At 46.9% G+C, this 27,717-nt stretch overlaps 1 pseudogene; it reads right to left on the reverse strand.

Moving 5' to 3' along the window:
* Window positions 1-23,773: 23,773 nt before the first annotated feature.
* On the reverse strand, window positions 23,774-24,801 carry LOC146833138 (dead end protein homolog 1 pseudogene; annotated as a pseudogene).
* Window positions 24,802-27,717: the final 2,916 nt, after the last annotated feature.

Consider the following 27,717-nt stretch of genomic DNA (forward strand, 5'->3'; position numbering starts at 1 on the left):
TTCGTAATAATTTATTATTTGTACCTTTTTGTTCTGCTCTTTTCTCTGTGATAAACCTTCCCCCCCACGAACCCCTCCCTCGAAATGTGTGAACATCCCCTTTAACATCCCCTTTAACCACGCTAACTACATTTCACCCCCTTTTCCCTGTCTTCTGGGTGTCTTGGAATTACACCCCCGGTGATCCCACTATCCCCCCATCCCCCAACACAATCCGAAATACAGAACTCCCTTTTTTTCATATTTTCCTCTCCAATTAAGGAGAAATAACGTTTAACCCCTATACATCAAGGACCCTTGACGGGACTATTTCTTGTAAAATATGCAGATCTTAACATCTACAAACTCTATACTACTCTTTTAAATTCCTGGCCCGCTCGAAATCTCTTTTAAAAGTGCCTGAGCTTCTTCTAAATCTGAAAACATAAAAAACTTGCCTTTAACTAAAACCCTCAATTACGACTGTTGGGCAATAGAAGCTTGGGCGCCATGGGCTTTAAACAAATGAAGAAGCTTAACAAATTATTTTCTTCTACGAGCGGCAGCTACAGTCATATCTGAAAATATTCGACATTTAGTAGTCTCATTTACAAGAAACTGTCTCTGCTGAATAGCTTTTGACAATATCCTTTCCTTAATTCTGAAGTCCGTAAGGTTCAACAGGATTGTTCGCGGCATCGGGGAGTTGGGGAAGGGATGAGCTGGAACACGATATGCCCTGGTGACTGTAAAGTCTCCATCGAACTCTGGGAGAATTGTCTGTTTAATAAAGAAGTTAACCCATTGTAAGGTTTGTGAGCCTTCAATACCTTCCGGAACTCCTACGATCCTGAGGTTTGACCTCCTAGAGTGGTTTTCTAACTCTTCCAGCTTATTCTCCAAATAGTTCTTTTTTTTTTTAACCTCTTTTATTTCCCTGATAACTGTATTCATTTGATCTTCCAAAGCTGAAATTCTAGTTTCTGCCTCCTGGAATTTGGCAGGAAAACCTGTCATTGCCTCTTAAATCTTCCCTAGTCGTAAATGCAGTGCAGCAATTTCCAATCTCTGGGCCCTTTTTATCTCACGAATCTCATCCAGTATGAGATTGAGCATATCTCTAATGTCTAATTGGCATGCACCCGTTGTTTCTGTGCTTTGAATAAAATTATCCTGAGAATCAGCTTTATCGTTGGACGTTTTTTCTAACATGGTAGCCTCCTGGATCAGTGAGCCTTCAGGTAGAATTGAATCCTGCGGCAATTACGCTGTAAGACTTGAAGGTGCTGATGGGGCCCCTAGTTCTGGACTTTGGCTTCGAGCTTGACCCCGATCAAGACACTTAACTCGAGGACTATCGGATAATCAGACTCGTGAATACATTGGCGTCTCTCAGGATCCAAAGATGTTAAATTTATTGATACTGAAGGCGACACAAGTTCTACTGAGTGATCTTTGGATGTTTTTGAGGTTAGCGGGGTTAGCGAGGGAGGTTGAAGGATAGCTTTTTTAAAGAACAATGGAAATTGTTTAGTCCCATTTAATTTTTCCTTTAGGCCATCCAATGCAACATTATCTTGTTCTACCCCTAGTTCCTCACACTCCGGAGGGGTGGTGGAGGGCAGTTCTACTTCTGAGGTCTCGAGAGTACTGTCAAGGCCAGAGGGATTAGTAGTATTTTCCTTGTTGGCCAAACGTGCGGCTTCTTTTGCTTGCGCTAAGTGTGTTTTAGTCTTTAGACGAGCTTCTAAATCAGATTTGGCGCCGGCATCTTTTGCAGGTTTACCCATTTTTGTTAACTTTTCCTTAGTTTTTCCTTGACTTTTTACAATTTTCTTGATTTTGTATTTTATTTTTTACGCCCAATGTCTCTTGGTGAGGCTCCTTCACCCCTTTATATATATATTTTTTTTAATTTATATTTTTACCCAAATTCACTCCAACACCAGATGGATCTCCTAAGATTAGAGTCACTCCCTAGTCACGCCGACCACCAAAAGGCCCAAAAGTCCACTCAATTACAATTTTGCTTCACAGCCAAGCCCTCCTTCACCATAATCTTATCATAAAACTCTCCCAAAGTATAGAGGAGGTATAGAGGAGGTAATTAGGTCTCGGAATGACCTAACTCACTGCAACACTCGGATCACAGGCACAGGCACAGTTGCACCACGCCTCCTGGAGAGAGTATAACATATTATGACTTATTCGTTTTTAGTAATTATGTATTTTCACCCCGCTGTAACTTCATTCACCCAAACGGGTCTTTTTACTGTGGGTGGGCTCTTCAATGATTTATTTTTATACCTTTCTGCCGTTTTGTAAAGTTCTCCCAGTTCAGGCTTTTTTTTTTCAAAATTAGCACATCGTCTTTTATTTTTCCCTCTCGTTCCGGTCAAACATCTATCGTGGCCATATCCTCTAGCTGCTCCGCTGCTCCGCTGCCCATAAATCCGCTGGTGATCGGGGATACCCGCCTCCTCCTCACCTTACTATACGAGGCTGAAACAGGATACCGTCGATATACACAAAATGGCCTGTGCTCACATCACCCGCGAGACACCGGCAGCAGCCGCAGGGGCGCAGGAATCGCTCGCGAATCACTCGCAACGCCGAGCCAAAACAGCAACACTCCAGGTAAAGCCCGCCATGTTGGGGGTGGGGCGGCGGTCACCTTCGGCTATCCGGAGGCGTGGTTCTCCGGCATCGCATTCCTCTGGGCGAGGAGTTTTGTTTTTGCTGTTACCAAGGCTTGTTGGCTCCAATCTGGTCACCGACACCGCAGTAAGGTGCAGACTTCGTGGGACACGCCGAATGCAGCTCCTGGTTGTCGTCGACGCCTCCTGGACCTCGTGGCTGAAGAGTCAAGACATCCGTAAATCACCCGACGACTGTGGGCATCCATCTTCCTTGCCCCGTGTCACTGCCAAGTGACTTTGAACACTGTCCTCTCTGCTTTCAGGTCTTCCTTCTTCTAAATCCAGCCTTGGATTCCACCGGACACTTCTCCTGTCGTCACAAGCAGCAAGTCTTCTTTGGCTCCCATTGAAAACGACGCCGCGACCCGACACCAAAAGACACCTATACACCCGGCTTCCTTGGGTGAGGTAACTCCAGCACTACGGTGCTCCTGTGGGTGTTGGCTCTAGAACTACTTACCCTGTAAGTGACTTGCTTGTAGACTCTCCCAAAGTATCCTTAAACTCTTAATTTCTAATCGCGACTTGATCCATTGAAGTCAATAGGGATTTGCGGCTGTGTTCTCACACTGCATGCGTCTCCCGTGGGTCCTTTACTTACCTGCCTTGGGTGGTTTTGTGAGGCCCCAGCACTTCTGAAGGCCCTAGGCCTTGTCCCCTTGCAAGTCGTTATCTCTAAGTCTCTTTTTTTGTATATGGTCTGGTACGCCCCTAGGGCCCCAGCCAAATTTGTGCTTCATTTATTGTGAGACGTTGATTTATGCATATGTTCCTGACTTCAAATCTCATAAAGAGATTAGCAGAGAGTTGTTAGTAATAAATACATATATATTTGATATATATACCTGTGTGGTGTCCTTTAATTTAGTGATTCAAGTGATTATAAGGTAAAATAAGCTGCTTTACATTCCTCTAAAGACTTAGCCTGAAGGCTGCTCTCCACAGCTACCACTAGGATAGCTATCTTGAAAGGTTGTCTTAAACCTACTACCATAAGAGTCGAATTGTACTGGTGCAAGGTGTCCACTTTAACTAGTGAACAGCAGATACCAGGCCAACTTCTCAGAGAGTGTCACAGCAAATTGGGGCAGTGGATCACCTCGGAAATGCTGCGGAAACCACACAGTACCATAGCATTCTTGCAGCCAGATAAGTAGGGAGAGGATGTGGAATTATGGTCAGAGCTGCAGACTTCAGAGCTGGGGAACCAGGTTTGAACCTCAATGTTGGCTCCACATCTTGTGATTCTGGCAAATCATTGAATCGCCCCATGTCTTTAAAAAAAAAATGAACGTAACCTTGTAATATAATTAATTTCCATGTAAAGTGCTTCAATACCTTTGGGTTGAGTTTGAGCTATATAAAACTGCACAAACAAAGTATGCTGAAGTAGGTGCAGGGTCATTTGTAGTGGCCACATTAAGAAGGCGGCCCTACCCCACCATATGCAGCCATTCTGTCCCCGAAGGCGGTCTTCGTTTGTTAGGTCTCGGCCTGACGTCAGCAGCTCATGCGTTGCTCTCGTCATACGAGACTTCTTGGAATCGATACGATTCCAGAAGCCTCGTCCCAGCTCTGCCTTCAGCTTTCATTCGTGCGCGTCATTTGGTGTCACAAATTATGCCAAAGGCAGTGCAATGATTGCACTGAAGGCATGCCAATCATTCCTTGTTGCCACCCTGTCTCGTCTTAGGCACGCCCACCGGGATTGGATTGTTTACGGGTAGATTTACACTCTTTCCTTTAAAGGACTCGAAGCACTATTTTTTCTCATTTGCAGCTCCGTCCACACGCTTGTAATGGCCGCTGAGAGCCTCTCCTGCTTCAGCCCGCCACCCTCGCAAACTGTGGAATTCTGCTGCATCATCAACGCACATTATCTCTCTAGTGTTTAGCATTTTAAAGCAATCTATTCATGCATTCATTTGCGCATTATGATGAGCTGACGAGTATCAATCAAATCAATCAAAACTTTCTTTATTCGACCTTCCGAAGACAGGTCATAAAAGATACAGATAAAAATACATGGTAAAACGTCACATAAAAGTTCCATCATTATAAAATTCAACACAGACAAGGATGATCACAGTAATTTCATTCACGGCTTAAAGTGGCAGTGCATGTAAAGTGTCTGGGCAAAGAGCATCTATTTAATTTTAACAGTCAATTAACAATAAAATCGAATATGTAATAAATATGGGCTAAAAAACAGTCAAATCCCATCATCAACCCAACCTATTCGTTTAAAACCCCATTAAAATCAGCCTAAGTTCGGTCTATGTCGCATAATGTACTGTAAAAAATTGGAAACAATATAGACCAGCCCTGCCCCCTCCAATGACTGTAAAAAAAGGAAAGCTGGACGACAAGTACGAAAGCCTAAACGTTTTAGTAGAGGGATGAGTAGTTTTTTCCGTTGGTCCATATAATATTTACAGAAAAGGGTAGTATGGATTGTAGACTGGGTGGAAATCCCGTCGCAGGGGCAAGGAGGTAGTGTTTTGGCCCAATTATTTCTCAACGGAAAAACAACTAAACGGTGGAAAGAATTCAGCCTAAACCTGACTAAAAGAAACAGTTCATAGGAGGTAATACTATAGGTTAGGTAAGGCTGAATCCCGAATACCGTCTGGACAGTCAAACTATGTCTAACTGATTGCTTCATGACCTCTGAGTTAAGTCGTAAGTCTTCAAGGTGGTTAAAACAGAGTTTGTAAAAGACCTTCCTCGGTATCTCCTGAATCAAGGTAGGATCATAGTAATATTTTACTAACCCTAGGTCACTTAAAAAACTTTTGACATAAACTAGCCACCTAGATCTGTGTGCGTTTTCGAGGGCTTTACAGTCTTGAATAATTTTTTTGAGTAAAGACTGTTCTTTCCGACGACCAAATTCGGTGCCACAATAACAGTGGCTGGATTCTCGCCAGATCTGTCACATACGGAAGACCCAGTTCCAAGTGGCAAGAATAATTTGCAGCAGTAGTTGGTAGTGCGAGAAGGTATCTCAAAAAACAGTTCTCTACCGCCTGAATGGGACCCACGGCTACGTGGCCCCATACACCCGCTCCATACAAAGCCACTGAGATACATTTGGCTTTGTAAATTTTAACCATTTCCACGGGTGCTTTTTTCCCTAGTTTCCTAGAGAAATTTACAAGGGCGGAAGTAGTTCTCGTGAATTGAAGTTTCCTCACATCGACTGCCGGTTTCCAGCTTAGTTTTTGGTCAATCATGACACCTAAATAAGGGTATTTGTCAGTGATCGCCAGTTTTTCGTTATTCAAGTAAATAGCCCTGGTCTTATTTTTTTTTACCAACCCCCGCCTTCATAACGAAGGTTTTCCCAATGTTGACCTTAAGGTCCAGATTGGCCATGAAAAGTGCATAGCTGCTTAAGGCCCTCTGAAGTTCGTTTGGGGTGCGGGCCAATATCACCGCGTCGTCTGCGTACAGAAGAGCCGGTATGAGATGATTGGCTGCCATAGGAAGGTTCTGGGCTCCCCTCAACATCTCCCTCTCCAGACCATTGGTGTAAAGGGTGAAGAGGAAGGGAGCCAGGACACAACCTTGCCTGACGCCCCTCTCCAATCCAAACGACGCGGTGAGTTCTCCACTGGTCCCAAACCTCACCCTGGCAGTCGCATCAGCGTAAAGTTCCCTCACAAAGGTAACTACACTCCGATCCACCCCTAAATCTAATAAGATGGACCAGAGTTTAGAGTGGCTGACACAATCGAACGCGGCTGACAGGTCTACGTAGACCATGTAGAGTGCTCCAGCCTTAATGTTTACGTATTTGTCAATCAGAAGTGATAAGTTTAAGGCTTGGTCTATGGTCCCCAAACCCTCACGGAACCCATAGTGTAGATCGGATAGGATGTTATTTTCCTCCGCCCACTCCTGCAAACGACCAAGAATTATCCGGCCCATCATTTTCCCCGTGGAGTCCAGTAGGGAAATAGGGCGGTAGCAGGACACTGAGCTTCTGTCCCCTTTCTTAAAGATCGGGACAAGTATAGATTTTTTCCAGGATTCCGGAATACCGATGATGCACAATGCATTAAGGACCCTGGTCAAAAGAGGAATCCAAAGATCAGTATGGATTTTAAAAAAGTCTATTGGGACCCCATCGGGGCCCGGGGCCTTCCCTTTCTTACTTGCACTTAAAGCCCGAGTGACCTGATCAAGTGAGATGGTCAGGACAATAGGAAAAGGCAAAGACGGTTGATAATAAAAATCATTGTCACTAACGTTAGTTGATAATGGGTCAATCATAAAAAAATTTGAGAAATGCTCTACCCAGTCCTTTTCATCTATGGTGACCTCTATTTTGGGAAAGCCACCGTTATCAGTCAAGAAAGGTGATTTTACCACTTTCCAAAATGCGGCACTATTTTTACAAAAACAACTCTCGTGCAGTTGGTCCCAAAGTTGTTGTTTTAACTCCAATTTTCTTTCTTTTATAGCGGAGTTATATGCCCTCCTCAGTTCGGATATCTCAGCGGGGACCCTAACTGTCTTGCGTAAATCAGATTTTAATTTAGAGTACGCTGCTGTGCACGTGTGATTGAACCAGCCCTGTCTATTCCTTACAGTATTATTCTTTTTTACCGTTAGGGCTTTATTTATGGCCTGAATCACAGTGCCAAAATTGATGGTAACATCGGCATCTGTAGTGGTCAAGTCCAAACATTTCAGAATGGACGAGTATGCTTCGGTTACCACGGTATTAACAGTTTCAATGGGATCGACTAGGGCCCAGTTGAGAGAATAGCCATTAAGTCTGGCTAATCCTAAGTTATTTTAGTCCAACAAACTGGGGATATTCGGGTTGGGCCTGTAGGAGAGATAGATGGTGATGCTGAGAGGGTAGTGATCGCTCATTACAATCTGGTGTATGTGAAAAGCAGTGTCTCTTTTTATGGCTCCATTTGAGAGCAGAATGAAATCAATGGTGGAGTGGCAACCTCTCCCATGAAAGGTAGGGGCCAACACCATATTCGGATTGGCCAAATTATTGGCAATTCCCAGATCTAACTTGAACATAATTTCATTTAGGGTGCTACCTAGAGTTGAGTGGCTAAAATGGGGAATAGGATTATCTGTCTCATCATTTAAGCCACATAAAAATTGATTAGATACACAACAGGGGGTCTGATTGAAATCGCCGCCCCATATAATAGTTACCTCCCTGGCTGATTTCCCAATAATAGATGATATTAAAGAGCAAATGGTATTAACTACTTCCACTGCTTCTGAGTCGGGAATATTATTATAGTAATTAACCAGCAGAAAAGAGTCCTTCGCGTTTATACTAAAACTAAGGAGCTGAAAATTGGGGTCAAGTTTTATGACCCTCATCTCGTCCATCTTAATCAAATTTGATATATAGGTAGTTAAGCCACCCTTGGCCCTACCAGACTTGGAGGGTTGGGCAGGTGAAAACTACGTTCTATAGCCATCGAGATGGATCGCTGTTGTCAGCCATGTCTCCTGTAGACACAAAATGTTAAAATTTGAAATAAAATTAATCCAAACATCGTTCCCTAATTTGGAGCGTTGTCCAGCTACATTCCAAAATACAACCACTATTTTTGATTTGGTAATCTCTCGATAGTGAACGGTGGTAGGGTTTGATAAGGGGATCGAGGATACCAGCACTTCATCTGTCGATTGAGGGACAGGGCTTAGTGCCAGGTGTAGTGGATTCTTATTGTGAACTGCAGTGGGATTTAGACGAGGGGACAAAAGATCACTATTCACTCGTACCTTAGATTCACAGTCATGAGGGACCCAAGTATATTCTCCAATAGGGAGTCAGTCGACGTCCTCCAGTCCTCTAAGAGAAGAGAAGCGATTGGAAATAGGAATATTAAAATTAAAGCCCCCTAGTTGGGGCCGAGGGTAGGCTCTGGGCTGTGTTGTGTTCCTAAGTAGTGTCTGGGGGTAAAAGTAGGTCAGGTCATAGGTTCTAATGACACTCTGGTCTTGCCCTTGAAACCAATTGATTATATGCCTTGTGGCCCTGCGATCTCTAAAATTAATGATAATCACATCCCCTCGAATTTCCTTCGGCCGTGAACCAACCCAGCCAAGTCTGCGAACATTTTAAATTTCGCCATCGATGTTAGGAGGTAGGGGTCTGTTCTGTCCCAGCCAATATATAACCTTATTTTTTAGGTCGTGATAGCCCTCTTTTTTCCCTGTTTCTAGTGTTGGTACTCCTGCCAAAACGACAACGTAAGGGACCGCCTCTGGGGGCAAATCTATGTGTTGCCAGTTTGCGCCGTCGGTCTTTCCCGGCGCAGTGGCAGCACATACTTTGCGTGTTTGGGAGTCGGGCCCATCAATTTGGGAGCTGACAATTGTCTGACCACATTCTAGCTCAGTGTTATCCTTCCGATTGGGTAACGAATTTTTTAAACTTAATAGAGGTGATAGGGTTTTATTGGCCTCTAGTTTAGACTGTCTATCTTCTATCGGTAGAGATGGTTTAGAATGATTGGGGCTATTTAAATATGTCAGTCTATTAATTGGTCAGTGTTATTTGAGATCAACTTCTCCAGTGACCCAAGTTGTTTGGACATTCCCTTCATTCTTTCAAAAAGTGGGAGTAAAAGTGATCTAACAAGTAACTCCAAGCGGCCCGTTAATTCATTTATTAATGGATCAAAGTAATGTAGGTCCAATTGGGTTTCAGGGCCTTGTGACTTTGTAACAACTGGAGGAACAAGAATCTCAGTATTTTTCGCTGATTTACACTTGTTGTTACTAAGTGTGTTGATTTTGTTATGTTTCTTCCCTCCCCTCTTCCTTTTTTTTGGTGGAGGGCCTGTGATGATAGTTCCCCTACCCTTCTTTACCTGGGCCGTTACAGCAACGACCCTAGGTGACTGTGAGTCCAGTGTTATAAGGTTGGAGGAAAAGTCAGAAGATGAGTTAGGAACAAGCGGTGTTAAATGGGTGTGGGTTTTTGACAGGGGATTAGAGTCTCGCATAGGTGAGGAAATTCTGGCAACACTCTGAGAGTTATTCACTAAGCAGGGTACGGGTGGTGCTCGCGCCGGTGAAGTGGCCATCTGAATTGATCCGATCGAGGAGCGTTTGTTTTGTAAATGTTCAGCCGATAAGCGCCGCTCCACCAGGGCAGTCTCCTTCTCAAGGTCTGAAGCCGCCCTTGTAATAAAGTTATCCAGTGTTCCTCGCACTGACCCTCCCAGCAGTGAAGATCTACTTTTGGGAGTATGGGACGACATATTAATAGAAAATTGATATAAATCTAAGCAGCACTAGGAGGCGTGAATGTCGATGCCCAATTCATGCAGATTCAACAGTCACAAAGATATTAGATGCTTTGCAGGACACAGCAGTCACACAAAAGGTCTTACGTGTTTTGTGCTGATAAGCAAACCTCAGAGAGTGGGCCCAGCCTTGCCTCCTCCTGCCCCGGACGGCCACAGACGGCCCGCCCTTTGCCCCGGCTTAGCCCGGCGCTACCCGCGCGCGATCCCGCGACGTGGGGGTTGAAGCGTTCTTTTATGCGCCTCCTGGCGTGGAAACAGCGTTGGCGGCTCTCCTGCCGCTAGGGTTACTGGGCAGTGTAGTCCCCGCCTCCACTCTGCGGCCGCTGTAGATGGTGGTGCGGCGGCGGGAGGCGGGAACAGGCTGAGGGTGCTGCAGGTTCAAGGGGAAAAGAATCGCTGGCAAGGTCTCTCCAGGTATGGTGGAAACAGGAGCTGACGAGTATATTTCGTGTGAGGCGGGGTTGGACTACAGAGGTATGTTTGAATAGTCCTAGTTAAGGATACAATGTATATTTGTAATACATGTTCTGGTTTGCGGACATGAACCCAGTGGTCTTCGGGGTAGTTAGGCAGGCCTTGGAAGAAACGTGGGCTCTCGTCACACAGGGAGTGCAGCGTCATCTTAGATCTTGCACGGCAAGGATGCAATGAGCCCCAGTGGGACACTCACCGCTTAGAGGTGATGCAGACACACTACAGAATGAACACAAGTGCCTTTTGTGCACCCCGCATGTGCGTCTGTTGTGACTCCGCGCTTGTGCCCTGGTGCTGTGCACATGGAGGCAGGGCCACGGGAAGCAGGGCTGGGGGAACAGAGATGCCTGGAGGGTGCTCGGCCTTTGTGTACATTATCGTGACCCTCTGTTGGGCAGCAGCTCAGTGCTGTATTTAACGATTGGAGGAGATGAGACCCCCTGATGTACACACACTCGCTGTGCATCAAGAGGCAGAGAACCAGGTCAGCAGAGCTGCTGTAGAGCCAGAGAAACCAGGTCAGCAGAGCTGCTTTAGAGGGAGAGAACCAGGTCAGCAGAGCTGCTTTAGAGCCAGAGAACCAGGTCAGCAGAGCTGCTCTAGAGCCTAAGAACCAGGTCAGCAGAGCTGCTCTAGAGCCCGAGAACCAGGTCAGCCGAGCTGCTGTAGAGCCAGAGAAACCAGGTCAGCAGAGCTGCTTTAGAGGGAGAGATCCAGGTCAGCAGAGCTGCTTTAGATCCAGAGAACCAGGTCAGCAGAGCTGCTCTAGAGCCTAAGAACCAGGTCAGCAGAGCTGTTCTAGAGCCAGAGAACCAAGTCAGCAGAGCTTCTGTAGAGCCAGAGAAACCAGGTCAGCAGAGCTGCTCTAGAGCCTAAGAACCAGGTCAGCACAGCTGCTCTAGAGCCAGAGAACCAGGTCAGCAGAGCTGCTTTAGAGCCAGAGAACCAGGTCAGCAGAGCTGCTTTAGAGGGAGAGAAACAGGTCAGCAGAGCTGCTTTAGAGCCATAGAACCAGGTCAGCAGAGCTGCATTAGAGCCAGAGAACCAGGTCAGCAGAGCTGCTCAAGAGCCTAAGAACCAGGTCAGCAGAGCTGCTCTAGAGCCAGAGAAACCAGGTCAGCAGAGCTGCTTTAGAGGGAGAGAACCAGGTCAGCAGAGCTGCTTTAGAGCCAGAGAACCAGGTCAGCAGAGCTGCTTTAGAGCCAGAGAACCAGGTCAGCAGAGCTGCTCTAGAGCTAGAGAACCAGGTCAGCAGAACTACTTTAGAGCCAGAGAACCAGGTCAGCAGAGCCCTTGTAGAGCCAGAGAACCAGGTAAGCAGAGCTGCTTAAAAGCCTAAGAACTAGGTCAGCAGAGCTGCTGTAGAGCCAGAGAACCAGGTCAGCAGATCTGCTGTAGAGCCAGAGAAGCCAGGTCAGCAGAGCTGCTTTAGAGGGAGAGAACCAGGTCAGCAGAGCTGATTAGGAGCCAGAGAACCAGGCCAGCAGAGCTGCTCTAGCTGTCACTGACTGACTGACACTGCCTGACTGACACTGACTGACTGACAGACACTGACTGACACACTGACTGACTGACTGACACTGACTAACTGACTGACACTGACTGACTGACACTGACTGACACTGACTGACACTGACTGACTGACACTGACTGACTGGCTGACACTGACTGCCACTGAGTGACACTGACTGACTGCCACTGACTGCCACTGACTGCCACTGACTGCCACTGACTGACTGACACTGACAGACACTGACTGACTGACTGACACTGACTGACTGCCACTGACAGACACTGACTGACTGACTGCCACTGACTGCCACTGACTGACTGACATTGACTGACTGACACTGACTGACACCGACTGACTGACACTGACTGACTGACACTGACTGACACTGACTGACTGACTGACACTGACTGACTGACACTGACCGACTGACACTGACTGATTGACATTGACTGACACTCACTGACTGACACTGACTGACACTGACTGACACTGACTGACTGACACTGACTGACACTGACTGACTGACACTGACTGACTGACACTGACTGACACTGACTGACTGACACTGACTGACACTGACTTACTGACACTGACTGACTGACACTGACAATGACTGACACTGACTGACTGACACTGACTGACTGACACTGACTGACACTGACTGACACTGACTGACTGACACTGACTGACACTGACTGACTGACACTGACTGACTGACACTGACTGACTGACTGACACTGACTGACTGACACTGACTGACACTGACTGACTGACTGACTGACACTTACTGACTGACTGACAGACAGACTGACTGACAGACTGACTGACACTGACTGACTGACACAGACTGAAATTTACTGACACTGACTGACTGACACTGACTGACATTGACTGACTGACTGACACTGACACTGGCTGACACTGACTGACACTGACACTGGCTGACACTGACTGACTGACACTGACTGACACTGACAGACAGACACTGACAGACACTGACTGACTGACACTGACTGACACTGACTGACTGACACTGACTGACTGACACTGACTGAAACTGACTGACATTGACTGACTGACACTGACTGAAACTGACTGACTGAAACTGACTGACTGACACTGACTGACATGACTGACACTGACCAACTGACACTGACTGACACTGACTGTCAAACACTGACTGACACTGACTGACTGACACTGACTAACATTAGGTCTCGCCTTTCATTAGGTTAAAGCCATTTGCTTTGCTATACAATACCATTAGCAAAGCAAATGGCTTTAACTGAATCAAAGGCGAGACCTATTGCATTTTCAATGCTTGTTGTTTCAGCAGATGCCGCTGTGATAACTCAGTATTGTGCTCTTGTTGCAGTAGTTAGTAAAGATTCAGGAGATCACAAGATCGGATTTCATGTCACTGTGCTGTGCAATGCTAAAACACCACTATTTATTAACTGTTCCCATTTTTTGCCAAAGAAAAATGTGTTTTGCAAGTTCAGGCGAAGCCCAGTCTATGGTTGACTGTTAACACAATGACACCAAGTATTATGCGTGGGTGGGTGACTGAAAACTGAAAGCATATACCCCTCCGCAATCCTCCGTTCACTCGCCCTTGGGGTTGCAATCCTGAGTCGAGCATGCACGAGCTCGCACTGTGAGGGGGTGCTATACAGACTCATCGGAAGATGAAATTAATCTTCAAAACAGGCTAGGGTGCATTCCAAGCAGGCAAACTGACAGCCACACTCAGTGAAGTCAGCGCTGCTTTGGAACGGCGGGAGTGAATGCGTGCAAAGAGTTCTTCAGAGGTGCTGGGACTTCCCAGCGTGACAACTCCGGCGATCCCGTGCTGACGTCTCCCTTGAGTTGGTATGTTCTCGGTCTGTGTTACACGTATGAAATACGAACACATATGAATGGAACGCTGATGTGTTTTGTTTAAAGTAGAGCAGGAAGGGGATGCTGCAGGAACACGGGGGTTCATTGAATGGTAGAGGGAAGGAGACAGAAAAACACCCAACCATCAAGGCCGGACTGGCCAGCCAAGCAAGTGGGCAATTCCCCAGGAGGCCGGTATTGACACTTGGAGGTCGCGGTTGCAACTTGAAAGAGTTGCTCTTGTTCTAGCGCACATTAGCACGTCTGCTCATGCGGGCTGAAATGTTACATTTTGCCAGGGCTGTTTTAAGTTTCCAGCCGGGCCCTTGTTCTGTGTATTGCTAAAAAAACTTATCCGGATACTAAATAGCAGAGGCTAATTTCTTCTTACCACATTGAATTAAAATCAACAAAGCCTTTACTTATCTCACAAAGTTGTTGGTAATTCCTGTACGTGTCCGCTCGGCATTTGCCTGGTTCCCCAGATCCACACTTGTGTTGAACCTCGCTGATCACATTGTTCATTAGTAACATTTGATTCGTTTTATTTCGTCACCATGATGGGGTATCTTCAGTGTTCTTAATGGCTGAGCATTTACAACATGTCCATCCTCCTCGCCAGTCGCTAAATTCTCATTACTTACATAACATCCTATCCGTCCTGAAGTATAAACAATGGAGCATTCAATTAATTTAAATGTATTTGTTACTGTTGCATTCCCTTTTAAACCAATACAAACAAAACAAGTGACCTCTTCCTTCTTTGGTCGCTGAGAACACCTTCCTGTTATAAAGCTGGCTGCTATCGCTGCGGCTTGTGGGATGGCCTTCCGGCAAGAAACCATGACCCGGAAAAGAAAAGGTTCACGCGGCTCTGCCCCTGTGTGTCCCAGACACTGATCGCTGCATCATCAAGGTGCCTGGCACGTACTGGAGTTACGAGTTCGTTCTGCTAGGATTACAACGTGCCTGTGACACTTCAGTACATAATACAAAACAACCTGCCCACTGTTCCTTAATCAATGCCAAATCCCTTTTCATGCTCCGCATCAAGACAACACCCTTTTATTTACACAGGTCATTCTCCCCTAAGTGTGACACCAGTATGTCAGGGCACTTACCACCCACCATCAAACTATGTAAACAAGGGACCAGCTCTTTCAAGCTCATCTCCCCTTTGCCTTTCCAAACAACTTTAATCAAGCATTCATTAAATCCCACGTTTTGCTCGAAATAGCTCTGGCGAGCCTGTACTTGGGCCCATTTCATGACAGAGTGCCCCACCACCCAAATAGTCATCTCCTCTGCCTGGGGGCTGGACACATAACCTGAAACGAGAAAGATCAGCATGAATTTTGCACATTGTCAAATACCGCACATGCAACCCTTTCCTCCCTTCTCACACAACACCTGCAACAGTCCGATGACCAGTGCCCCAGTCGCAAAATGTCTTCTTGCACCCAACCTCTGTAATTTGCTTCTGACGCTGCTCCAATGCGGAAAGAGTGGGTCCAAACACCCGCTCTGTCGACCCCGATTTTGTTGAAGGTTTTCCTCAAGACGGCCAGTAGCTGATATGCTGTTACTCTGTCCCCGTTGGCATGTCTGAATACTGCCCCACCTGACACGCTGGAAAAACCGCACCATCGTGACCCCCATCTAAGGGGGCAAGTAAGTGTAGGGTCAGCTGCCTGTAGCAATACCCATTTTCGCTGCCCCCTCTGGTCCATTTTGGACTTCCGTAACCATATCTGCACACCTGAACTACGTGGGACCACATCCTGCCAAGTTTCTCCCCCACCCCTTTTATTGCCCAGCAGCTCCGATACCCTGAAGGGTCCAAAAAACATCCACATCGTCAATGATGAGAACATACACGTCTCAAAATTATCATTACAAATCTCTGGCAGTACCGTCAGCACCCGACAAAGCAAACCCCAAGACAATGGCTTTCTCCGATGCCACCCTAGACTATGCTCCCTCTCCCATCCCTCTAAAATTCTCATTCCTAGTTCACCTGCTGTCGGCGGGTAGCCCAAAAGTAGCTTACCCACGAAGGCAATCCCCTCTAGTTTCCCGGCGGTTGTGACCCTGGACAAACCTTTGTCAATGAGCTCCAAAATGAATTGTATGACATGTCCTGCCTGCTGCCAACCCGCTACACGCTCCTGGGCGCCCGACAGCAAGAACTCTTTCCAGGCTAAACTGTAGGCTATCGTGGTGGATTTTGCTAGCAACCCTACCACCAGTTGTAGCATCCTGTGTTGCCTACGTACCACAAATGCGGCGGCATTGGCGACATGGTCCTTTCGGCATTCTTGGCTAGCCCACGGAATCTCCCCCTCTATGAACGAGATAAGGCATCCACTATGTCATTGTCCACACCTAGGACATGTAATGCCCTGAAAGCTATCTCATATTGCAAACAGCCCAGAATAAAAACTCTCAGCAACTTCAAGACCTGCTCATCCCTTGCCGACTGGCGATTCACTATCTCTACTACCGCCATATTATCCTCCCGGAAAAAAACCTTCTTGTGTGCCATTTGTTCCCCCCACAGTGTAACTGCTACCACCAAAGGAAAAAACTCTAGAAACGCTATGCTCCTGCCCCTGTCCCTCCAGTGTACCGGCCATTGTTCTGCGCACCACCTTCGCAGCCAGAACAAGCCAAAACATGTCCACTACATCTCAAAATATTTGCACGTCCCATGTTAAGTCTTCCTCTCTTGCAAGCAGAATCCAGTTGAAGGACTGCAAAAACACCTTCCACATCCTCAAATCCTCCTTCACGCCAGCGGAGAGCCGCACGTGATGGTGGGGTAAATGTTGTCCTGACAGTGCCCGCCCCAATCTCCTACAGAAAGTCCTCCCTGCCCTCACTAATCTGCACTTGAAGTTGAGATGACCCAAAATTACCTGTATCTCCTGACCTTCATGTTCTCACGTGCTAACATGTCCCATAGCAGATCCAGCATTTTCTTTTTCTTATCCTCTGGCAAGCATGTCGTCATTGCCCCAGAGTCAATCTCGATTCCTAAAAAAGACAGTGCCGTGCTGGGGCCATTGTCTTTTCCGGTGCCAAAGGCACCCCCAACTCCCCCATCAGCTCTTGGAAATTTTCCATTGATTCCTGGCATTCCTCTGAGCCAGGGGCACCCACAAAGAAAAAATCGTCCAGATAATGCGTCACCAACTGGTGCCCTGTGCGCTGTGAAAACAACCACTGTAAGAACATACTGAAGCACTCAAACAATGTGCATGACATATAGCAGCCAATCGGCAAATCGTTGTCCATGTACCATTTTCTGTCTAAATGGATACCCGGAAGATCCCAGTCATCTGGATGGACTGAAAGCAAATGGAAAGCTGATTTTATGTCGCATTTTTCCATTGGTGCAGCTGCGCCGGCCGTCACGACCAGTGACATAGCCATGCCAACCGATGAATATGACTCTGTGGCCGCTCCTTCATCAATAAAGTCATTGACTGAACTCCCCTGTGGCCATGATAAGTGCTGTATCAGCCTGTATTGTCCTGGCGCCTTCTTCGGAACTACCCCAATGGGGGAAACAATCAACTCATCTATGGGCCAGTCCTCAAACGGCCCACCATCCTCCCTTCCCTTACTTCTTTGTCCAATTTCTCTTGCACTATCTGTGTTCTGTGGCTGGCCGCAAGTTCTTTGCCGATTTCCTGTGTCTAGGACCTGTGTAACCCAATCGAAACCCCCATCTGAACTCGTCCCTCAAAACCTGTGCTGCCCCCAATCCTTATAGCCCTGCAGCCCTGCCTCTACTTTCTCCATTCTCACCAGAGTCCGAGCTTTTTGGCCCAGGCCCTTGTATACCCTTGTACCTGCAAACTGTTGTTGGTGCCCCCCTGTATTTGCTCCTGCCTGTTGCCATTATTGACTTCCCTGATGGTAACTGCCCCCTGCCCCAAAGCATACCCCTGCCCTTCGAACATTCGTGGTGGAATTTACAGAACTCTTGTGTGCACAAACCCTTGCTGAAATCCCAGCAAGCCCCTCCTGACCCCTGTTGACCCATTCCAGTGTCCTCCACCCATCCCCGGGTGAGTCTCCACTGAAAGGGCCGGTAGACAATCAGGAGACCACTAGCTGTTAAAATTGCCTTTCCCCCTTCCGCCGCCCCCATGGTATGTTGCCACAAATCCGTGTACAACTCACCCATTTAGCTTTGGGGTCCCATGCCATGCACGCTCTAAGTTCCTCATCGTATTCAGCCCAAGCATATCCCCCTCATAATTTGCGCTTTCCGTATAACATCCATGTTTTTGAATAGCGCTACGCAACGCTACAGATATTTTTCGCAATAAACGCTTGCGTATATCATAAATGCCGCTGTCCAATTCTCTATCGTCAAGAGAACCCTTGGCCGCTTGGCCAATTCGTATTCCTCTTTTTTTGACCCTTCTTTCGACCTCACTTATCTATGCAGCAGCTTAAACATGTCTACATATTCCCCTTTCCAGATGCACTCTTTTGTTGTTAGCATCAAGTGTGCTCCCAGGGGTTTTGGCACCCCCATGTAAGGGAGTTTTTTAATCTTTAACTCTTTGCTCTCTGGCTTTTGTTTCTTATCCTTAGTTGACTCACCTTCTACGGCTGTTTTACCAGTGTTTTTGCTACCTTCAATTTTGCTACCCCGTGCTCCCTACCTCATATGTACCTACTACTACGTCTGTGATGTACTTCCCTTTCCTTAACCTACCCGCGCCCTCTTGCCCCTCCCCCATGCCAACCGAAAACATTATAGGCTTCTCTTTAATACCCATGGCCTTACCTGCCTCCAAGGAGTGTGCCCGTGCAGTTGCAGTCCGCCTCACCAGTGGCCCCGTGCTTGTAAATGTCCTTGCTGGCCTCACCGCGGGCCCGACACCTTCCGTGCCCTTTCTGCTGGTATCTGAAAGATACTAGTTGACACATTACTTTATCCCCCCGCCCCCATCATCCTCCTCTCGTAATTCGCCTTCTTCATGGATTTCTTCATCAAAATCTAGCTCCTCATGCCCTAGCTCTTGGTGCCATTCCTTGCGCGCTTCTACTCTCGTGCCCCTACTGGACCCCTGTCTCCCTGCTTCTGGTGAGGCTGACTGCACCTGCTGGTAATCCTCCGGCACCACCACTCGCTTGTTATTGTTCTCCTTCGTCCCCACAGTCCCCAAGGCCCGCCGGGGGTTGGGGTCAGCGAGGTCGTTCTGGGGCTACATATGCTGGCCACGACGGGTTCTCCTGCTGGTATCGGGCGTGCCGTTCTGGGCTCCACCCGCCATTCTCCTCAGCGCCAGCAATCCACTCCCAGCTCTGTCGAGTCTGCTGCGTTGTGCTGCTTCTCAACCTGAAAAACAAACATCTGGTCTGGTCTGCTGGTTCCCTGCAAACCCCCAACCTGGTATATCCTCATCTACTTGCCTTGATGAGAGCCACCATCTGCCCATCCCCCTACTACTTTTAAAGCCATTGTCACCTCCTTGTCGCTGTCCCCTTCCTACTTATCCCCACTCCATTCCAACATGGCTGCGACGCAAGCCGATGCCTGGCCCTGCACGTGCCCCCCAATTGCCACCAAACCTGACTTAAATTTAGCCCCTGTCCCCCCCACCCCGGTCACACATCTCCTGGCTTCTGGTCCCCTTCACTTCTTGCAGCGACCCTCCCCATGCTATATAAGCGTCTATCTGACCCATCCTATCTAATTCTAAACCCCTCACCTCCTCATTCTAAGTTATGAATATATCCAAACCCTCCCAAGCTTGAGTGCCCCAAGCAGGCTCCAATTCCCCAGGAATGTCCACCTCCTCTCCTTCATCTGGGCCCAAGAGTTTGAAAACCCCCCTTGCATTCCCTGGCCATCCTCCATACCTGTGATATGTCCCCCCCGCCCTCCAGGGGCCCCTACATATTCCCCCAGGACTTCTCTACTGTGGAGGCCCTACCTGACTCACCCCACCCTCCCCAGCTGCAAAATAAACCTAAGCTCCCCCCTCCGCGCTCCCAAACTCCGACTGTACATCAGCACTTGCCTTATGCCCGGCACCTCCTTCACAGCACTGGAGGGTCCATGCTGGCTTGTCTCGGGCCCCGGTGCTGACTCTATATGCATTCTGGCCTTGCAGCTGCCCCAGGCCTCGTCTATCCCGCGGCTCCACATGGCCCCGCCACCCACAATCCTTCCCGGAGCTTCATATGCCGCTCGGGGCTCCGCCTGCACGGATGTTCTAGGGGCTGCTCTTCTGGCAGACGAGCAGCCCCTTTCACTTACCGCAACGGCACTCGCCTTCTTTGGGGATGTGCACTCCACAACCGTGGCGGGCACTCCCACTGACGCCCGCCCGGTTGGCCGCGATGATCTTGCGGCCTCTGGCACCAATAAGTCCAGCCGCCCTGCTTTGCTCAGAAACCGTAGTGCTTTGAGTACATGATAATCCCCCATATTCCAGGTAGGCTACTACAATACCCTCCTTAACAGTGTCTTGCCCGAAATTTTTTCTCTACGCTACAACAGCCCCCTGCCACCAGGTCACCAAACTTAAAACGGCGGATGAGGGCGCCAACAGCTGTCCCTTATACTTGGGCTGCAACTTACGTAGCCCAAAGTTGTAAAAAATGGCCGGCCACCTGGCCCACCCTGCCCCTCCCAATCTGTCCTGGGGCAGACCTCCCTACCCTCGGCTGCCCCCTAAATCCCCATTCTGCTGGGATTATAGTGTGCCTGTGACTCCCGCTCTCTCTGTGCCACGAGGAGCACTGTGATGCCAGCCTTGTCCTCTCTGGGTGCCCTTATTTCAGTACAGGTGCACCCGACCCTCTGTACCCTAGACTCTGCTCCCTCACAGCGTGTTCACACATTTTGTTGGTATTCGCTGGTTTTGTCGTCATTTTACCTCGTGAGGTCCCACTTTGGGAATTTGTTATGAGCGTTCTTGGACTCTATGTCCTTAAAAATGCTACATTTCTGTATTGACGCATCAACTACAAATTTACAATATTTTCGAACAGCAGTGCATGGGATTCCATGGCCAAAAAATACTGTACATTGAATTCTGGGCCACTAAAAATTGACGCAGAACTCTCAGTGGTGCCCTTTTACACTCACTGCACCTTCTCTAGACTTTTCCTCACAGAGTAAACACAAGTCTCACCTATTTATGTAACTCACAGTCTTCAATCTAAGCAGATGATCTCACACACCTTGCCCTCTCTGTGGCTCTGTACCTCACATCCCTAGTGTACTTCACAACTCCCTGACTATGTCTGTACCATACCTGCCAAGTCACACGGTGGCACTGAGCGTCACACGATTTCAGCTCTCTTCACATGATCACCTAATGAGGAGTTAAAATCACACGGTGGCAGGGCAAACGTGCTGAAAACCACTGTAAACAGTGCTTTTTCAGCTCGTTTTCAGAGGCAGTAAGCAGCTGATGTCCAATCAGAGGTATGACAACATCTAGGACATCAGCGACTGCCTGAATTACATTGTTTTTATTTTTCTGGGGAGGGTGCTTGGTGAGGGGCAGAGTGCCTCTTAGGTAGCTCTCTGCATGAGGACCTGCCCCCTCCAAGGCCTCGCCCCCTCCTCATACAGTCACATTAATTTGTAAGTTGACAGGTATGCTGTACCGCATAGTGCCAACTCAGGGTCCCTGCAGACTCACTCACTGACTCGCTCCTCTGTCTCCCGGTGGCTCTCCTCTAGTCACTGGGCTGGGCTTGGCCTTGTGGTACTGTACATGCCTGGCACCTGGGGCATGTCTGAGAGCGCAGAGGCTGGCACCCGTGGGCTGAATTAGGGCAAAGCAATATTGTTCCATGGCAGTAGGGAGGCTTGTTTCTGGTTCCCCGACAGGCCACCACCCGGCCTGCTCACCTCTGCATTGCAGCCAGATTGAAGGGTGTTTGTTCAAGCTTTGCTGGGCACCTCCAGGCCACAGCACCCTGGGACTGAAGCCTTGTGTTATGATCCAGGGCGGAGAGCCTCGTCCCACCACATGGTCCACCAAGCTCCACGTATAGGTGCAGATTGTACTTCTGAACATTGACCCTCAGAATATCGTGGTACAAGAATATCGAGGACAGAATATCGAAAGGTAAGTGCACTTAGGCAAGCATAGATTTACGATTCCTAACTCCACATCTATGTTCCATTTTTTCTTTTATAACAAATTTTTATTCAGTTTTTGCATAGGAAGGAGCAATGAGTTACAATCTGCATTAAACACAGTACTTATACATAGGTCTAAGGATATAACACAGGTATCTTGTGCAGTCTTACCAATGGTGCCACATAGTTGTCAATGCACACCAATTAAGCCATACAAAAGCTGGAAAGTACATCAGTCCCACATCTATGTCCCATAAAGATATATGTACCAATTAGGTACATATATGTGGGATTAGGTAGAGAAAGTCTCGACTTACTTACCTACAGTGCTTTAAATGGGCCAGTAATGCCCGGTGCTGAGTACCGGTACTTTTTTTATTTTGAGAGGGAGAGTACAGGCAATACTAATACTTTTAAGTGGAGAGTCCCGGCACTTCTCAGAGACAAGCAGGTACTCTGCTACAGAGTACCTGCACTTCTATATTTCAAATTCAAGGATTGCCTACCTATCAACTTATTTTGTCCTTGATATTGTATCCCATAGATATTCTGCGATCAATGTTCAGAGTGCTCACCCTCGGTGCCAGCTCAGTCTCCTGGGCCATATGGGTTCCTTGACCTCATGAAATATTGTCACTGCCCGGTTTAAAGAAATGGGAGACCGCTTCTGCAGTCTGTTGGACCTTTTGTTACCAATTCTTTACAATATGCATTAAGTGAGTTCAGAGGAGTGTGACTCTTTCACCCCACGCTAGCCACAGTTTGGTACTTCCTTCTACCTCCTGTGGAATGCTTACTTCGTCACAAACGTGACGCATATCCCGTCCACCATATTACAAGTCCATTATATCCTATGGCACTTGTAATACGGCGGATTGGATATCCAGAACGATTGTGACACAGTAGCCTGTCCGCCAGACTTGAAATCAACCCTTAAGTCATTAGCTGTCTGCAGACCTTTTATTACCAATTCTTTTAAATTTACATTGAGTGCTCTTTGACTTAGCTAAGAGGAGTGTGTCTCTCTCACCTCATGCTATTGGTTGTTTGGTGTATCTTTCAACTTTCTGCATGTGCGTGCATTTCAATATATGAGAGAGCAGTCTGCCAGACAATTGTTTTTAAAACAAATTCTTTGATTTAATTATTTATGTATTTGCAGAGTTTTATATAGAGCGGGCTAGACCGGGAGGTAACAGAGCGCTTTACATGAGGATCAGCGCGTTACACGTTACAAAATTACGACAGTTGCTGGAACATAGGAAAACATAGGAAAAACAAACAGTGTTACGCAGTAAAGCATAAGTTACTAGAGCATAGTATAACAAGGACACTTTCATAAGTTACTGGAGCATAGCATTGCAAAGGCACATGTCCTATGGGGCATAGAAAAGGAGAGGGGGTGAGAAAACGGGGTAAGGAATGCGGATCGGAACAGGCAGACCAGCAATGGGGAAAGTACTTCAGGGGGACAAAGCAGACAAAGTGAAAAAAACAGACAAACCGGCTGAGCAAAAGCAATCTCAAACATCCAGTGACTGGGTGACTGTACATGATGAGAGGAGTGTAGGAGACATAAGGGGGAGGGTCAGACAGGCGGACAGGGAGCAGTCCAGCGGCAAAGACGATCAGGTCGAAGCTACCAAGATGGAGGACCTCGGTCCCAGGCATCGATAGCAATATCCCAAAATGGCGGGATACACAAAAATCCAATCAAGAGAAACCACAGGGGAGCTGGCTCCGCAGAGCAGGGCAAGATGGGGGAGGCAGCCAGAAGGTCAACAAATGAGGCTTAATTTTTGTACTCACCAAGTGAGGACTTGAGCACAACCTCCTTTGCCTGATCATGCTCGTTTCGTAAACCCATTTTGTCAGGCATTACCCAGGTGTACCCACTGAATGGAAGTGGAAAGCCTGGAATTACAACCTGATACCAGAGCACATCAGTCCCTCTGTGCTAACAGCCAAGACGTTGGTCAAGAATACTGGAGAGCCCAGCTGCATCTTTCTGCAAAGTATGCATAGGAAATCCACTATACAGCCACGGGATTTCAGCTGGTCCCGTTTCTTCTTCTCAGACTGCTGGGCAAGAACAGATGAAATTGTCCAATTGGGCTCACCAAGAGAGGTTGTGGTTTTCTCTGAAACAATTCGTATTTTTTGCTTTAAGTCCCGTTTCAGCCAGTCTACTGTAAGCTTCTGTCCATACAACCTCTTATTATTTTCCACTAAGACTTTTTTGGCCATGGATGCCGCTCTGTGAGAGTTGTATTTGACCACAGCCATGATTTTTCGCGTTTCTTGTTGGGGCTTGGGTACAAAGTGATGTCCTCAATTCCGGAAGTCAGCTGCTGCATTGCCATTTTCAGCTCCCCATGCTCCAGGCCGCAGGGCACGCCGTCTATGCACTGCTCACATTTCTCGGTGCTCCGACACACGACAATGCGGTGGTGTTTCTGCACTTCGTAGCCGTTCAGCGCAGCAATGGTAGACTGGGCGTTTCGCTGGCTGGTGTACCTGGCGTAGGCAAAGCCCCGGTTCAGGCCGCTGAAGGTCATCATGAGGCGGAATTCATACAGTTTGCCCACGCTCTGAAAGAGGGTGATCAATTTTTGTTCGTAGATGTCTTGAGGCAGCTTGCCAATGAACACCTCGGAGCCGGAGGGGGGGCACCAGCCCATTCAGGGGGAGGACCGCCGTACTTCCGCTGACCGTTCACCTGCACCAGGGAGGTTCCAGTTTCTTTGACCAAGGCCATCAGCGTGCCTTGTTTAAAGGGTTTACAGCATTGATCCACATCTCGCACTGCTGGTTTTCCATCGCCTTGGCTTGGCTTCGACTTTCGCTGTCCTACCGCTCACGGGCCCCTTCCTTCTGACGCGCCTGTCGCTGCAGCCGCCGTTTAAACATTTGGATAATTCTCAACAAATTTCTGCCGCACTTTGAAATATACATTGTGGGATTTTGCTCCACCCACAGAAGTATGTCTTTCCCATCTCATGCCACTGACTATTTGGTATTTCACTCCACCTCATGTCTATATTACATTTAAAAAGGACACTCAACCATTTTACTTTTTGTCACATTTAATTCTTTATCTCATACACAGGGCCACTGGAATTATGCAATTATGCTGCTGTGACGCTTTTAACATAATTTTGGATTAGCTGCATTTGCTACATAATCCATCATCTGCTGCCTAATCTGCTGATTAAAGAAATTGTTTCTAGCTCAAACGGATCAAAAGTTACAAAAAATATGGCAACTCAGGTTCCCGCACACCGTAAGCTTTTTGCAACGGTGACCAGTCATCTTTCAGTTGCTTATTGCTATATTTGGGTATTAAATTGGTACTGATTAAGGTAGACTCTTCTCTCAGACACTCTTACCTGGTGTAAAAATGACAGAACAATTAAGTAAAACTATAACAAAATGTGCCACATTACCCTGCATTATTTGGCTTTTCTTGCCACATAATATAGTCGACCCGCTGCATAATTTGGCCCTCCTCTGCTGCATGATTCCAGGGGCCCTACTCATCCACTCCACACAACTACTACCAAAATTACCGCCACCAGTACCACAACCACCAAAACTTATACTACCACCAATAGAGCTAACTCTATCACCATCCCTCTTACTAATACCACAACCACCAATGCATATAGCACCTGTATCACCACCACCACCACTGTCACCTATACCATACCAATGCCAATACACCAATATCAATATTGCCAATAACATAACTGCCAATATCACCAATACCACCACCAGCACTGCCAGTGCCAATTGTCAATATCAAACACACAGTACCACTAATACCACACCAATACAAATTTCACATCACCATTAATAGTGTGCCACAACTAATACCACCAATACAACACTAAACACCACACCACTATTAATACAACAATCACCAATGCCACCTACAATACATCACCACCAATACCAAACCACCACTAATAACAATCCCATAATGCCAATGCCTCCAATAACATCACCAGTACCACACAACCACCAATATGACACCATAACTAATACTCTGAGTACCACCAAGCATGCCACCATCAACACTACACCTACTACCATCTCCAATCCCACCATCAATATCACCACATACACCACTAATATCCCCACCAATGCTCCAACAATGCCACTACCATCAATATTACATCACCACCACTACATATGCTACCAATCCTACCATCACAATGACATAACTTAGTGCCACACAATTCCACCATCTGTATCACTCTATGAATCCCATCACCATCAGTCCCAGCACCAATAATACCACCAGCATCAATGCCACCAACAAGTACCAACCCACTACCAGATTACCACCACCAACACTGATGAAACCACCAACACTATACCATTACCACACCATTACCAAAACCACCACCTCCAATATAACACTACCCAATACTACTAATACTACAGAAACACCAATTTTAGACCACCAACAATAGCACACCCAGACAACACCACCAATACAAAACCACACATACCACGCCACCACCAATATACAACAACCAATGCCACCAAAAGTAAACCAAGGCGAATGCCAAACCAGCACTCACACCAAATACCATCAATACCAGTACCAACAGTACCATCATCAGTGGAACATACAACAACCAATATCACCCCACAGCCAATAAGACTATCAACAATAACACCACCACCATCAACAAACCTGTTACTAATACACCCTCCCAATGCCACTACCACCAGTATCGCATCACTTTCAATAACAGTACCACCTATACTGATCAAGCAGTGCCAATATCACACCATGAATCCAACCATCACCAATACCACTACCACCAATACCACCATTAATACCACCATCAATGCCACCAAGATCACCAATCAATACTAGCCTGCCAAGCCCCACTATCACCACTAATTTTAAGTTTTAAATAGAACTTTATTGATGAAAGATAAGGGTGTCAATCCAAAAGTCACAACATCCAGGTTAAATCAATACATTGTAGTGTAGTACAACAAGAAAATACAAATGAATTGGATTAATAATTACAGACATAGAAAACAGAATAAAATATTCGGAACAATGCAATTATAAAACAAAAGAAAAGGAAAAAGATATAAGCATTTGATATCAATTAGGCAATGGACGTCAAGGGAATTAGGGAGGCTTAAGAACTTCTTGTTGAAATGGTTTCAAACGGGAATGACATCTGGCACATTCATCTAAGAACAATGTAACAGGGGACCACAATTCCAGACGTTTCGGTGCCAGATGTAAGGGGTAAACAAAGGAGGTATCTAATCTGTGGTTATGGCAAACAGCATACCACCATGCTTTGTAGGAAATTTTTGTGAAGTCCTTCCAATTAACTGTGATTTGTTGAAAAGCAACCGCAAGCAGTAAATCAATAATTTTGACATTAAAAGTAACTTTCTCCCAACAAGATGAAAGACTACCCAAAAAAGCATGGATAATGGAAAAAGAAATATTACTTCCGAAAATTTAATTAATTTGAGACTACACCTGTCTCCAAAAGGTATCTACAGTTGGGCAAAAGAATAACATATGTAATAAATCTGCATTCGGGGAAGAGCATGTCCAACAAATATCTGGTGAGTTTGTAAATCTTTTGCTTAAAATACTCGGTGTAAATAACAGTCTGTTATAAATAAAGAATAGCGTTTGCACAATGTTAGCAGCCCTAGAGGATTTACGTATCTTAGACCATATGTTGT

This window comes from Triturus cristatus, chromosome 4_2 (assembly GCF_964204655.1).
Source record: "Triturus cristatus chromosome 4_2, aTriCri1.1, whole genome shotgun sequence".
NCBI classification, from domain to species: Eukaryota; Metazoa; Chordata; class Amphibia; order Caudata; family Salamandridae; genus Triturus; species Triturus cristatus.